We start from the raw sequence: 14671 nt of genomic DNA, 5'->3' as shown, positions 1-14671 counted from the left end.
GTTCCTTTTTCCTGGGGCCCAGAGCAGGCTACTGCATTCTCCAGCCTTATCGCCGTCCTCACCAACCCTCCTGTATTGGCCCATTTCAACCCGTTTGCCCCGACTGAACTTCGCACCGATGCCAGTGGTGACGGAATTGGCGCCATCCTTGCTCAGCGACAACGCGGCCAGCACTGCGTGATTGCGTACGCCAGCCGTCTTCTTTCTTCCGCCGAGAAGAATTACTCCATCACAGAACGCGAGTGCCTGGCTCTTGTTTGGGCCATTGGAAAATTCCGCACATACTTGTTCGGCCGCCCATTCACTGTTATAACCGACCACCACGCCCTGTGTTGGCTCTCATCTCTCAAGGACCCTACTGGCCGTCTTGGCCGGTGGGCATTGCGATTGCAAGAATACACCTTTTCCGTGGTTCACAAGTCCGGTCGCCTCCATCAAGATGCAGACTGCCTGTCCCGCTATCCCGTCGATCCTCCTTCTACAGACTGTGAGTCGGATGCCTGTGTCCTCTCCATCTCCGACCTCTCCCACATTGCCGACGAACAGCGCTTGGACCCCACCCTCACCTCTCTCATCGACCGCCTCAGCACCGACCGCCGCGACACTTCTCTGGCCCGGTTTTTGCTGGACGGGAACACGCTGTACCGCCGCAACATGCGACCTGATGGCGCTGAGCACTTGCTCGTTGTTCCCCGCCACCTACGGTCCACTATCCTCGAACAACTGCATGACGCACCTACGGCTGGTCATCTTGGTGTCTCCCGTACGTACGACCGCGTGCGCCGGCGTTTCTTCTGGCCTGGTCTGTACCGCTCCGTCCAACGCTACGTCGCCGCTTGCGACGTCTGTCAGCGCCGAAAGAAGCCCGCTGTCCTGCCGTCTGGACACCTGCAGCCGATCCCCATCCCGACCGACCCGTTTTCTCGTGTTGGGCTAGATTTACTTGGGCCCTTCCCGGAGTCCTCCACGGGGAACAAGTGGATTGCCGTCGCCACCGATTATGCCACGCGGTACGTGATCACTCGTGCCATTCCAACCAGCTGCGCCACTGACGTCGCTGACTTCCTTCTGCACGACGTCATATTACACCATGGCGCTCCCCGTCAACTCCTTACCGACCGTGGCCGCTGCTTCCTTTCCCGAGTTGTTGACGAAATCCTTCGTTCGTGCTCCGTTCGTCACAAGTTCACCACTGCTTATCATCCTCAGACGAACGGCCTTACGGAGCGTCTCAACCGCACGCTGACAGACATGCTCGCCATGTACGTATCCGACGACCACCGGGACTGGGACATAAGCTTGCCTTTTGTCACCTTCGCCTACAACTCTTCGCGCCATGATACCGCTGGTTACTCGCCCTTCTATCTTCTCTTTGGACGAGACCCCTTACTGCCCTTCGACACTCTGCTGCCCACAGCTGGCCCTGTCACTACATATGCGCGTGACGCTATCGCCCGAGCAGACGCCGCCCGCCAGGTTGCTCGACACAAGCTCTCCGCCTCCCAAGAGGCTCAAAAACACCGCTACGATGGCCTGCACCGTGATGTGCGATACCCTGCCGGGTCTCTCGTCCTGCTGTGGCTCCCATCCCGTCGTGTGGGGTTATGTGAAAAACTTCTGCCGCGCTACACAGGTCCTTATCGTGTATTACGGGCAGTGACCGACGTAACGTATGAAATCACGCCGTTGCACCCAAAGTCGACGTCCGCTCCACTGAAGTCCGAAGTCGTTCATGTAGCTCGCCTCAAGCCCTATCACCCACCATCGACATCGCACGCCTAACACGCACCGGGACGTTGCCTTCAGCCGAGGGGGATAGTGTTACAAGTGGACGAATCATGAACGAAGAAGTGGCGGTGCGCGGAACGACGACGACGTTGACAGTTGGTAGCTGGGCGCTCGGTTCTGAGCTGAGTGCTGGCCTTCTCAGAGCAGCCGCCATATAGACTTACCGCCGTAACATCCCCGTAACAATATGAAGAAAAGCAGTGGAACCAACACCAAACCCTGGGGTACTCCTGAAGCAGCACCTGTACGTCTTGATGAGAAGCTCCCTAACTTAACTGACTGGAAGCGGTTTGTTAGAAATGCGTTGATCCACTGCGTAGTACGTTGATCCAGCTGCAGCTTGCGTATCTTTATCATCAGGCGGTTATGAGGCTTGCGATCAAAGGCTTTAGAGAAATCAATAAAGATGGAGTCAATGTAGAGGGAAGAGTCGATTGCTTGATGAAGGTCCGTTATTAACTCAAATAACTGTGTCTGACACGATAAATGTTTGCGGAAGCCATGTTGGTTGTTATGAAGCAAGTTGTTCTGGTTAAGATGAGTCATAATGTTAGTGTATATTATGTATTCGAGTACCTTGCAACATATCGAGGTTAGAGAAATTGGCCTGTAATTGGTAGGAACGAATCTGTCTCCAGATTTAAATGCCGGGATGACATAAGCGGACCTCCACTCTTCTGGCACAAATGTCGTATCGAGTGACTGTTGGAAAATAAGAGATAGCAGTAAAGCTGTGTGCTGGCAGGTAATTTTTAACAGTTTCGCGTTGATACCATCGGGTCCTGGGCCAGTGTGGTGAGGTAGGCGTTCAACTGCAACGAGCCACGCCAAGCGCAGATATGTGAATGGGTAAAAAGGGAATCTGAATATCGGCCTCAGGAAGCAGCAGTGGGTTGTAAATGGGCAATTCGTTCGTAAAAACTTGTGAGAAGTGGCTATTGAATTGTTCTGCACACTGTTCTATAGGTAGGGTGCTGCCGTTTACGCCCAAAAGACCGCCGCGGCTGGGATCGAACCCACGTCTTTCGGGTCACCAGCCGAGCACCATAAGCACTGAGCCACCGCGGCGGGCGTGTGATTGTATCGCGACTCTCGCCCAGAACTCTAATCTCATTCAGCCGTGGCCGACAGTCACTGCAGGACAGACAATACTTAGCCAAAGTAGATCCCTCCCCGTTGTTAGCGATAATCCATGTTCCCGTCCACAATCGTTCAAGCAGCGTCCAGTCTGGCCTACGTACGTTTTTCCACAAGTCAGTGGTATTTCGTAGACAACTCCGACGGCGCATCCTGCAAAGGGCCTAGCGCGCTTCTTGTCCCAATAACTTTTCTTTGTTTCTTGATTGGTGATGCGGGGGCACAGCTTTGAAAAAACTGATCTTTTTTCTTAATTTGACAGACGCCGTAATCACTGGCCGTTTCAATTATCAGCTTTCCTACCACTTGCACGTCAAAACGCTGATGTTCTTATAAGAAAGGCGACTACTTCAGCACTCTGCCTGCAACTGGAAGCACAAATCACTAACTCGCAACGGGCACCTGCAATACTGTGTCAGAATTTATCGACGCTCAACGAACCAACCTAATACGTCGACTAACCCGCACACAAACGGACCCGAGCACCCACGCTTAGCCGAGGATGGCTCAGCCGTGTTGGGGGAAAAGAGGATCGGCAGACGCAACACATCAATTTATCCCCAGCTTCCTGTGGACGGCCCCTACGGCCTGATCCAACCGGGTCGATATCGGCAGTCGCCTTTTCCTGACGTCCCCTGCATCTTTCAGTTTCCTGTCTCTTACAACTCTCCTGGCTCGTTCTCCCTTCTTGGTTTTTCCTTTTTCATGGCGACTAGGGTTAACCTTGCGTGGCGCACTGTCCTGCGCTTTGTAACATTTGGCTATAGTAAGTGTAGAATTGGCGTGGGCAGGGCCACTTGCCACATCGCGCTAAACAGGCACGGAGGCAGGGAGACAAACAGGACGGGCGGCAATTTACAACTGAACTTTTATTGCATGATACCAGGCAATATAAGCACTTAACAGTGAAGACGAGATAGAAAACCACTGAAATATGGGAAGCAATCAAACAACGTTATCTTCCAACAACGTTTACGGATTAGCATTTACGGATTATGTGGAAAGTGAGCCGTCACCAACTCCCTTAGGCTTCCGTTGTGGGCCGGGCTTTCTGCCAAGTTCCTGCGCCGTCCGCTTGTTGGGGTCCATGGTGGGCGGTAGGCACTGTGGCCGAACAACGTATCCATTTTGTCGTTTCCAATTCCTCAAAAACTCATGACACCGACAAAATGAGGTGGACCTGTCACAGTAGATTTCCTGCAAAGAACAAAAATACTTTATCTAAACATCATGTGATACGTTCCAAAGCTCAAGAAAAACCAGCCCGAATATTGTCCCCTTTCCTAGTATCAAAATGTCTAATAAATGCCTTAGGCTTAAGGCACAAAGTAAGCAAAATAGCCAATGCAGACCTGCTACTAAAACTTCTAATGAACCTCGGTAAGGAAAGCTTTTGAACATTAACCCGCTTCTAATGAGGCAGTACACGCAACACAGAGCCCCCCCCCCCCCCCCCCCCCCCCGGCTGCAGCTGCGGCGCAGCGTCTCGGGTCACGTTCGGGTCATAGGGCCAGGTCGTGGCAGCGTCGTCATGTTTTGTGATCAAGGCGGGGGACGGGGCTGGGGGGAGCGGCGAGGTCGGTTCGGTCTTGGCAGGCTGGGGCACGGCCGGGCGGTGCGGATCAGGAACTCACGGCCGACGACCACGGCTGACGGAGGACGCCGAGGCTGCAGCACCAGGATGGGGACGAAACCCCGCACCTCCACCAAATGTTACGTGGCGACCAGCCGAAGAATGAGGCGAGATGAACGATGGCAGTGAGATGATTTTTAATGGCGGCTGGCCTAACGCGAGCGCTCCGTCCCGCGCCACTGCCAGCTTCGTCGTCATCGCCGTCTTATCGACTTGCACCCCGGCAAACGTTCCGCATTTTTTTTGTACGGCTTGCTAAGAACTATCTCCTTATTATTTGTTATTCTATTTTACCCTGTGTTTCTTCATCCACTTTCTTCAAAATACGCAATTTCGTAATAAGTGTTCGGGTGATAGTTTCAGCTGCTTTCGAAAAAAAGTACTTTCAGCCAGTTTCTGATAGCAACCTCATTACACAAATTCACGAAATTGTTCCTTTCAAATCAATCGGTGATGTTGTAATAAGGATGGCTTTGTAAGCTTTTTATTCAACTTACATAATTAAAAAATGCACCCTACTGAAACCTAGTAGTAATCCGTTCCTGGTTCGTTATTCTATATAGTCCTCGAAATATCTACCAGTCGTAGACCTCATCCCTTGAAGCTGCCCTTCCTCTATCATCATTATAGTAACAATGCTCCCACTAAACGAATTTGGTGACAAGCAACATTTCTTGAACTGCAGGCCAGTTTTATTATCATCGCAGCCTTACACGATCTTAAAGCACGTCAATCACATAAAATTTCGTCTAGAATGAAATACTCTACTTTCTAAAATATGACGCGGCTTTGGATTTGGCACGGTAGCCCCATTAGGTGAGTGCAGGATTGGTGTATTTTAAGTTTTTTTGGAAGCTCTTTACACCGCACTCCATTTTAAACTTCACTGCAAATTTAAACCTATGCTAAATGACCTTAACCAGGTTAAGAGGACTCCTGCTTGCTTTTACTCTTATTGTTCCCAGTGAGTCTCTTAGAAGAGGGCTGGCCCTGCAGCTTATGATTTCAGCTCTGTCCTCGGGCCGCAGCTTTCTTATTTATTACATATGACGTCACCCATTACATGGCTAACATGCGACTGCAGATGATTAACCGCGTAAATGATCCCTGTCACCTTCGGGATTCGTTTACTACCGTCTGCGGTGCATCCCACACCAGTCAAATAAACATTAGTTTCGAATAACAGTTCGACATGTCATCTGAAAAGAGATAGTTTTTCTGCCTTTTCACTTATTCATCCAGTGGCAGTCTGGTAGAAAGTTTCTGGCGACATCTTCAACTTTTCTCATCTGACAGTTTCGTACGCCTTCGTGTTTTTTTACAAAGTGGCTCAGGCTACTGCTTCTATACTTCGACTAAGCCAACCTCCATTAGGGTTCCATGCCATCCCAAAGATTGTTTGATCTATCCACCCTGGCTCCCCCTTAACATCCACCTGTCAAAAAAACTTAAAAACCAATCTGAGCAATGCAGATTATAAATCATCAGTGAGGCAACACAGCTAGTTTAACCACACGCTGACGCAGGACTCGAGAAAATCAAAGAATAGGTATAGCAAGAATATCTACAGCACAGACAGAAAATGAGACAGCTAGCTACCATGCAGGCCAAATTCCATCAACAAATAGCTGTAACAGTGACAAGCCGCACTAACTCATTCACCATCTGACCTGCCGTCGTAATTTCAGATAGTCTCGGAGAAGCCCAGAGGGGTTGCTCATACCTCCCAGTAGCACGCCCGGACCTCAACAACACAGACAATGGGTCGGGCTAAGAACGCAAAAGAAGACGCCAACCATCACAAATTTGCAGTGGAACTGTCATAGCTATGACACAAACGAGCACCCCTCCAAGCATTCATGCAGAACTACATCACCCTACCAGACATTAATGCCCTACAGGTACTGCGACTACAGCCACAGCTACAGCCACACAATCGACACGCACGGAAATCCTGGTGAAATATGCCCTTACAACTGTCGAACATATGCTCGGGGATCAAACAATAAAACGCACATCCATAGAGATGCTCGCTCCAGCACCATACATCCAGCTTCTTTTCTTCATCGCTTATACCTCCCCCCCCCTCCCCCGAGCTGCCGGCCAGGGGCTCCAACAGGTACTCGCAGATTTCAAACGCACAGCGTGGAGCGCACATAGTACTCGGGGGAGACTTCAGTGCAGGACAGACAGCATGGGGGTGTCCCCCAAAACACGCCCAAAGGAACTCGGTTACGTGGTGCATGCATGAAACATTCTCTCACACTCCTGACTGACCCCCATACGCCTGCGCTGATGGGGAATAGCGTGATAAGAGACGCCATACCGGATCTCACATTTACCGGCACTCTCAATATCATCTCCCAAGAGGTTCTACCAGACATTCTGGGCAGTGATCACCACATAACACAAGCGCAAATACAACTTAACACGAAACGCTACGAACCGGTAGCTTGGAGGTTAAATCGTTGCCTTGACGGATCAGAGATAAGTTCTGCCGTCAAGCAACCTTAAGTATGTCTCGTGCAGTAGTAGCCCACTTGTGGCTTTTTTTTCTCAAGGTGGTGTGAAAATCCCATTTCCAAGCATTTCACCCCAAAGAAGCCGAGCGCCAGGCAAGGGATGCTTGTACCCATTGTATCACCGGTGAGTACCCGCCGGCACTGGGTATCGAACCCCGCACAATACACCTCATCAACGGGGAAGCATTCCGAGAACACCTAGGCCAGAACGCATCGAGCCCAGAAGACTGCCCTCGGGACGCGTGGATTAACCAAATTCAAGACGAACTACAACACCACACCAAACGTATACAAACTACAGAAATTGCCATTCATCTCCTACGCATATTCGAAGCCAGAAGGAATTTGATGAAACGACGAAAGCGTCAACGGCACAATAAAAAGCTGCAGAAGCGCATAGAACAGGTTACAACATAAGCAGCTGAATACGCAGGAACGTTAACCAATTCCAACGGGAGAGGACTTTGTGGCCCACTACAAAGCACGTTGAGCACCAAACATGGAACATCCTCCGCACTCTCGTCGACTCCCAACCACCAAACGACAAACGGCTGACCGCACGCAGAAACTAATACACACCGCCTCCAAGCAAGGAGTGGATAGGTTGCAATACCTACAGCAGAAATACGTAGCACCTCCCCTCCAAGCTACAACACCGGGATGCCCACCACCAAACCACCCACACCCTGACGAAGATATCACCGTAGCCGTGGCAAAGACTGCCATGGCCTGCATTACCCGCAACACAACCCCCTGACCTGACAAAATCTCCTATCAGCTTGTTCCAACATGGATTACACCTCTATGAAACAGCTCATGCGGTAATACAACTAACACTAGAAGGCAGGCACCATACCACAACAGGGGAAACACGTTGTACCAAAAACCTGCGAAAGCGATGTCACTAGACAACCTCCGTCGTATGTCCCCAACTAGCTTCATAGATAAATATAATCGACCATATCGTGCTACAAGGCCCTCGGTTCTGGCAGCCTTGATGCCATAGGAAACACAAGAGGGTCCTTACATAGCTTCCGTCCTTGCCTTTCAATGACGTTCCACGTCACACCAGCGGTAATACAGAATGTACTACATCCTCCGCTTATGGACGAGGGTGGCGCTGGTGAACACTTTGAAGGTTAGATCGCACGTAAACAGAAATACCCCCGAAAGCAGACATTTGACAGCCGTCACTGTAGCTTATTTGGTAGAACAACAAACGCGCAATTCGGAGTTCGTGGCTTCGGACAAAAATTTATAGAGTAGTCAACGTAATCAGAACGTTAATGAGAAAGTGACGCACAGCGATGTGTCATCCCGTCAGTAACACAAGAGTAAGTAAGAAAGCCTTAGAAGCAATGCAAAGGGGGAAAGCAGCTGATGAGGATCAGGTAACAGCAGATGTGATGAAGAATAGAGGGAAGATTGTGTCAGAAAAACTAGCCACTCTTTATACGCAATGCCTTATGACCTCGACCGTACCAGAAGCTTAGAAGAACGCAAACATTCTCTTAAGTCCTCCTAAAAAAGGAGACGCTAAGAACTAGAAAAATTCCAGACCGATCAGATTACTGTCCCTTGCCTACAAGGTATTTAAGAAGGTAATCGCTAATATAGTCAGGGCAACCTTAGACTTTAACCAACCAAATGGCCAGACAGGCTTTCGTAAAGGATATTCCACAATTGATCATATTCCCACTATCAATCAGATGATAGAGAAGTGTACAGAATATAACAAACCGCTATATATAGCTTTCACTCATTACGAGAAAGCATTCGACTCAGGGGGATACCTCGGCAAGCATACAGGCATTGCGTAATAATGGTGTAGGAAAGCCCTATGTCAAAATGCTGGAAGTTATATATAGCAGCTGCACAGCTACCATAGTCCTCCATAAGGTCAGCAATAAAGTTCCAATAAAGAAGGGCGTCAGACAAGGAGACACCATCTCGCCAATGCTATTCACCGCCTGTTTACAGGAGGTATTCCGAGGACTGAATTGGGAACAGTGGGGATAAGAGTTAATGGAGAATACTTAAATAATCAGCGATTCACTGATGACATTGCTTTGCTGAGTTACCCAGGAGGTGAACTGCAAGTCATAATCGATGAGTTAGAGCAGTACGGTATCACCGCTGCTATTCAACTTCGCCATCACTCCGCTGGCTGATCGACCTACATGCAAATAATCCTAATCTCCACCACACAATATATGCCGATGACATTAGACTGATCTATCACTGGAGCATCAGGTCATGTACAGGCCACCTTACAAAGAGCAACCAACACCGTACAAAGCACACAATCTCTCGCTCTTAGCCGCTCGCCAACTAAATCCGAACTGCTTATCATTAAACCGCGCATTCACGCAACTGTCATTTGAATAAGCCTTCACAACACAGCCATACTAAGAGAAAAAAAAACTACGATTATTTGGCCTACACACCCAGGAAGACACCAGGACGACGAACACCATACATCTCCCACAGACTCAAATAAGCCAAATAGCACATCTCGTCAGACGCGTATCCAAGCAAAATAACGGGCTCAATGAAAACGACCGATTGCGCATCGTTGTTGCTCTAATGACCAGTGGCTTGTCATACCGCCTACGATATCACAACCTCACTAATGCGCAAGTGACTAAGCACACCGAACAGCTGTCAAGGCAGCGCCACACCTACCTCGAAACGCTAACACCACCTAACTGCCACAGCTGGGGTAACAACTTGCGGAAATCAGGACACTGGGCTATAACCCGCGATGTACCGCCGCGCCCAGGCTAACAACCCTCACTGCCCATGTGCAAAGCAACCTACAGCTCAAACTACTGCTTCGTAACATACACCCAAACCACCACAAAGGTGGCAGGAATGCATGCGTATCCAACCTCACAAAACTATACAACGCCAGGGAAGAGGTCCCATATATCGAGGCAACACCACACTTACAATTCCTAGGCATCCACACAGCCTCTTTCCTGGATATAGGAGCAGCAACCCTCGTAACCACGAACACCAGAGAGGCAGAATGCCTGGCCATAAGTTTGTCTATAGCAAACATCTGCACTCTGCTCACAGGTCACACGATCCTCTCTCTATCTGTACATATTCTTCAGTAAAGGCATCGCTCATTCGTCTTCAGCCCACACATTGTCTACGCTACCAGCCTTGCTGCAACACATCACCATTACATGGGGCCGTGAGCATCCCCGGAAACGAGCTTGTTGAAGCGTCTGCATGCCCACGAACTTTGCGTCAGGCGCCGGCAGATAGCCTCCCCAAGCCACAAACATAATGGTGCAGGGGCTTAAGAGAAGAAGTTCAGTCGAGATTAGGAGTAAATCATGGAGCTGTAGGAAGATTAGCACCAGATGCCCACGGCAAGACCACGAACGAGGCAGTACAGGGGATATGGACTTGAATCATTCGAAGCACGGGAAGCTCAGAGTAAAATACTATATGAAGAACGCCTGAGAAAATTGGACGAAAACAGGTCGGCAGCTAAGGCATTTAAATTTTTTTTTAGAAAGGGCGTCGACTCAAAATGGTGAAAAATAACTAGGAAACTGAATAATAAGTATGTCGAACACGAGGACTGAGAAAGAAAGAGCATTAAACGACAGGTAAAAGCACGGAAGGTAAAATTGGATTAATTCAATGAAAAAGAAGCATAGTGTAGAACTATATCGATACTAGAAAAGGGATATTAGAAAGGAAGCTTTCTATGATAACTCCATAGGCAGTGCCCTACTCTTTTAAGCTAGGTCAGGGGGTGAACACCTCATACTAAAATGTGATGGTACCCATCCGGATGTCGCTGCAGGCACAGTCACTCTTCCTGAGGCCCTAGGGTTTAGAGAGAGATAACAAGGGTGATGTAAATAAATCTGCAGTGGAAGTTAGCAAAGAGGGAATGGAGTCAGTGAGTAAAAGACTTTATTGTCCAACAAAAAAGACGACCTCATCCTACCCTGCGGCTCTCCTTTTCAGTCGAGAGATGAGGGCCAGGAGGGATTGTGGTGGACAGGGTCGCTGCGTTAGATGCTGGCCATGATTTCTTGAATTCAGGCAGCCTCTTCAGCCTGTCGTACGGCAAGGAGCTGGTGCTCAGGTTGCGTACTACGCAGCAAGGTCTCCCAGGCGTCTTTCCTATCTGTTTTATTTGCCCTGCCTGGGGATTGTGCGTACACTCCGAAATAATACGGTCGAGGGTCCCTCTCGCTCCAAATTTCTTACATTTGTCGTCCTAGATTTCCGGGATAATATGTTTATATATGCATTCATTGATTAGACTGATTAGTCTAGCGTCCATCGCACGGCATGATATCATGCAAGAATAAACTTATTGTTGGCCAGCCGAAGAGATATCTTCATTTAAAATTTGCTTTGTCTCCAGATTTGTTGACGATATTGTCCTTTCCTCCACCGACCATCAGTTCATCGTCGCCTATCATTCCCAAACGAAGTTATCGAACATCTCAGCCAAACTATGACATATGCTCTCAATGTATGCTTCGTCGGGTTATCGGGAATGGAAGATGCCTGGTGTAAAGCAGAAGTTTTAGCAAGTTGCTGGATATTCACGATGAAACACAGCTCAAATTAAACGAGTCAGCGCTTGTGGTGTCTACTTTTTCTTGCATGTCTCGTCTAGTTTGCGTGTTTGTGCAGTTTTTCTCCGTCCACTATGTTAAGTCTATCGTAAATACTCGTTCACCGACATCGCCGGCTGCTCATATTTTTGCGTTTTGTACGGCCTCGACATAACATATACTCCACTATGTTGTGCTCGCTGCTACCCAGGCTCCGCCTAATTTCCAGCATCATGCTGGCTCTCCGTCAGCCTCCGAGTCACGACAGCATCTTCTCCATCGGCCGCTGCTAACCAAATCCGCGAGCTCCTCCTTGGGCATGCGCATTCCGTCCATTGCGTGTCAATATCTCGCTTTTTACCAATCGTTGTCTTCCCGGCGTTTTCCGAAGAAATTAAGCAAGATGATAAAGCAACAACACTGGCGCCACTTCAACCATTCGGAGTGAGGACGCAAGGATCATCGCACGCAGGCGGTGCCTCGGGCCCTCTAAAACCTGAACACCGTGACTCAAGCATGCAGTCTAAACCGCTGATTAAGCTGTGTCTAATTCGGACGCGAGCATTCGCACGTGTTCCAGCATGCGGTTCCCGGTAGGTAGACATTCCCATTCCAAACGCGCTCATAAAAAGGGCGTCTTCGGAAAGAGCGCGACCCAGCGACTCGAAAGGCCATGAATTCGACGCCCCATGCACCACAGAGCGCTGGTACGCGCGACGCACACGTTTTGTCCGTGCAGACAGACCTCTGTACGCACCCCACGCTGCCGTTACTGTTACTACCTCAATGGCTTGAACAGCCATCAGCAAGAAACACATTTAGCGTGAGAGCGTTGGCTACTAAGGCTATCCTAACTTAGCTGGTATAGAGTGAGCAGCAGTGGCCATGGCTCAGGACTCTACGGCTATACAGCCGTGGGTGCCTTCAAGGGCACAATACTTACTAGCCGACATGTCTGCCCCTACTGCGTCTGAAAACAAAGCCAAAAGGTAACATAGAGAAGATAAAATAAAATTAGTACTAAGTACCACCACTGACGCGTCGTGTGGCTAAGATTTGTTTTTCTAAGCCGCTTTATGGAGAACATCACCGTTAAATTAATGGCTCTCATATCTAAAAAAACTGTTTTGAGTTTAAAGTATATAGTAAGAATAGACACCGCCGACAGCTGTTAGATACAGACGCAATTGGCCGCAATAATGAACGACTTGTGCGCAGCTAATTTGTTTAATTTCAGCACTCGTGACAGCTGAGGGAACAAAAAGAAAACAGCAAAGAAACCCGAACAATATATAACAAATCCGTCCTGTGTTGGGCGTGTAAAGCAACCAGGACCGAAAGTGGTGAGGCTTGACCCAACTGGAGGGTCGCTTCCATGTAAACCGCCTGCTGACACCTTTCCCGCTAATATCACGCCGACTGTCACGATATATTGTGTGGAACATTCCATGAAACATATCAGACGGTGTGGAAGGCGCGCGAACTAGGAAGATGTGGAAACTCTCCTATCGCAACTCGAACATTAATGGTCACACGTTTTTTTTTTTCCGACACCCACAGGGCTATATGAAGGATCCGTCCACCCGTTAGTCTGCATTCAATGGTATTAGTAACGCAGCGTTTGCGACCTATGAAGGCGCAGATCTGAGAGCCCTTCTTTATTGCCATTATTCGAGATATACTAGCAGGCTATAGTTGAGTACTGTCTTTAAAGATCTTCAAGGCCTTCCACATCTCTCCCTCAAGAGAACAGCAGCAGTCATGCTGTTCCAATCACGCCCTATTTCATCCCGACTTCAAGGCCCGACTCCGAAGCCTATCTCCAAATGAAGAATTCTAAACACCTACTCTAAGGCCAGAATCTAGGGGAGGTGACAAAAGGACTAATCTAAAGCCTGACCTTCAATGATAGTCTCCGACACTACCCTAAGACCGCTGTCTAGGGCCTCGTTTTAGAGCTCCGAGCCAAAGTCATAGCCTGAGGCCCACACTGACAGCAATGCCCACTCGAACCAGGCCCACATTGATTAATAAGGAGCTGTCAAGCGTCAGCAGACGTTGCCATTGTCGACAGTGTATTCGAGTGGCCAAACTTAACATTCTTCTTTAGGGCATGGAATGTGGTGCGACCTACAGCCGCCGTGGTTAATTTTGGGGACAGAAGTAAGCAACCGCTTTAAATAATACCAGTTAGAAGAAACAGTAAGTGAAAAATCAGACCGGGGTTGAAATGACTTCGGGCAGCGTGTTCATGCATTTCGGGTGGCTTACCCATCGTCTCGGTTTTTGCGGTGTGAATACGTTCTCCTGTGCGAAGAAGATCTAACGAAGCCTAGGCAAACGGTGGGAGAAGTCAGGTTCAGGTTGGCGTCACTAAAAGGCTTGGATGCGGAGTCGGGAGCATAAAAAAAATCGTTCTGACGGCGGCCCAGTTCTTCTTCTTCTGTGCGTGCGCCGGAAAATATAGAGACGCGCGTGGCGCGTGCGGGCTTTGTCATTTTATGGAGCCTGATTCATAGTATTTCGTGAGTATCGAATTCAATAATTGTGATTTCATTTCCTTTCTGAATAGCTTGTAGATAACATTAAATTCATTGTTGTTTTAAGGTCGTTTCAAGATTAGCTTTCCTCCTAGTGCCCTCTCTGCGGCATCTTCTGAAAGAGTTCTTCATTGAGATTTGACCTAAATTTTAGATATCATATTTTGGTAATGAACTTCAGCCGAATTAGTTCTTGGTCAAGTTGGTATTCTTGATTCACTCTCATAATTTTTCAGCGCTGTGTTCGTCCTTCTTCTCTTCCTTCTTCTTTTCTTTGACTGTGGGCCGTTTCGCTGAGAAACTATGATATTGAATTTCGGTAATGCATTTGCCTAAACCAGCCCCAAAGCTAACAACAGATTGAGAACCAAAATATTTTCAAATATCAACCAATATATTTGCTTTAAATTAATTTTTCGCTCACAACGCCTACACCGCATTTTCTGTAGAACGGGG

General features: G+C 48.6%; 1 long non-coding RNA gene across 1 annotated transcript; it reads right to left on the bottom strand.

Moving 5' to 3' along the window:
• Positions 1–3815: 3815 nt before the first annotated feature.
• On the bottom strand, positions 3816–14126 carry LOC144111212 (uncharacterized). Its single transcript, XR_013310001.1, has 3 exons — positions 13947–14126; positions 12619–12645; positions 3816–4122 (listed from the first exon to the last, which is right to left on the bottom strand). It is a non-coding gene; the product is annotated as an uncharacterized LOC144111212 (long non-coding RNA).
• Positions 14127–14671: the final 545 nt, after the last annotated feature.

This window comes from Amblyomma americanum, chromosome 11 (assembly GCF_052857255.1).
Source record: "Amblyomma americanum isolate KBUSLIRL-KWMA chromosome 11, ASM5285725v1, whole genome shotgun sequence".
Classification (NCBI taxonomy): domain Eukaryota; kingdom Metazoa; phylum Arthropoda; class Arachnida; order Ixodida; family Ixodidae; genus Amblyomma; species Amblyomma americanum.
This window is presented reverse-complemented; position numbering and strand designations above follow the sequence as displayed.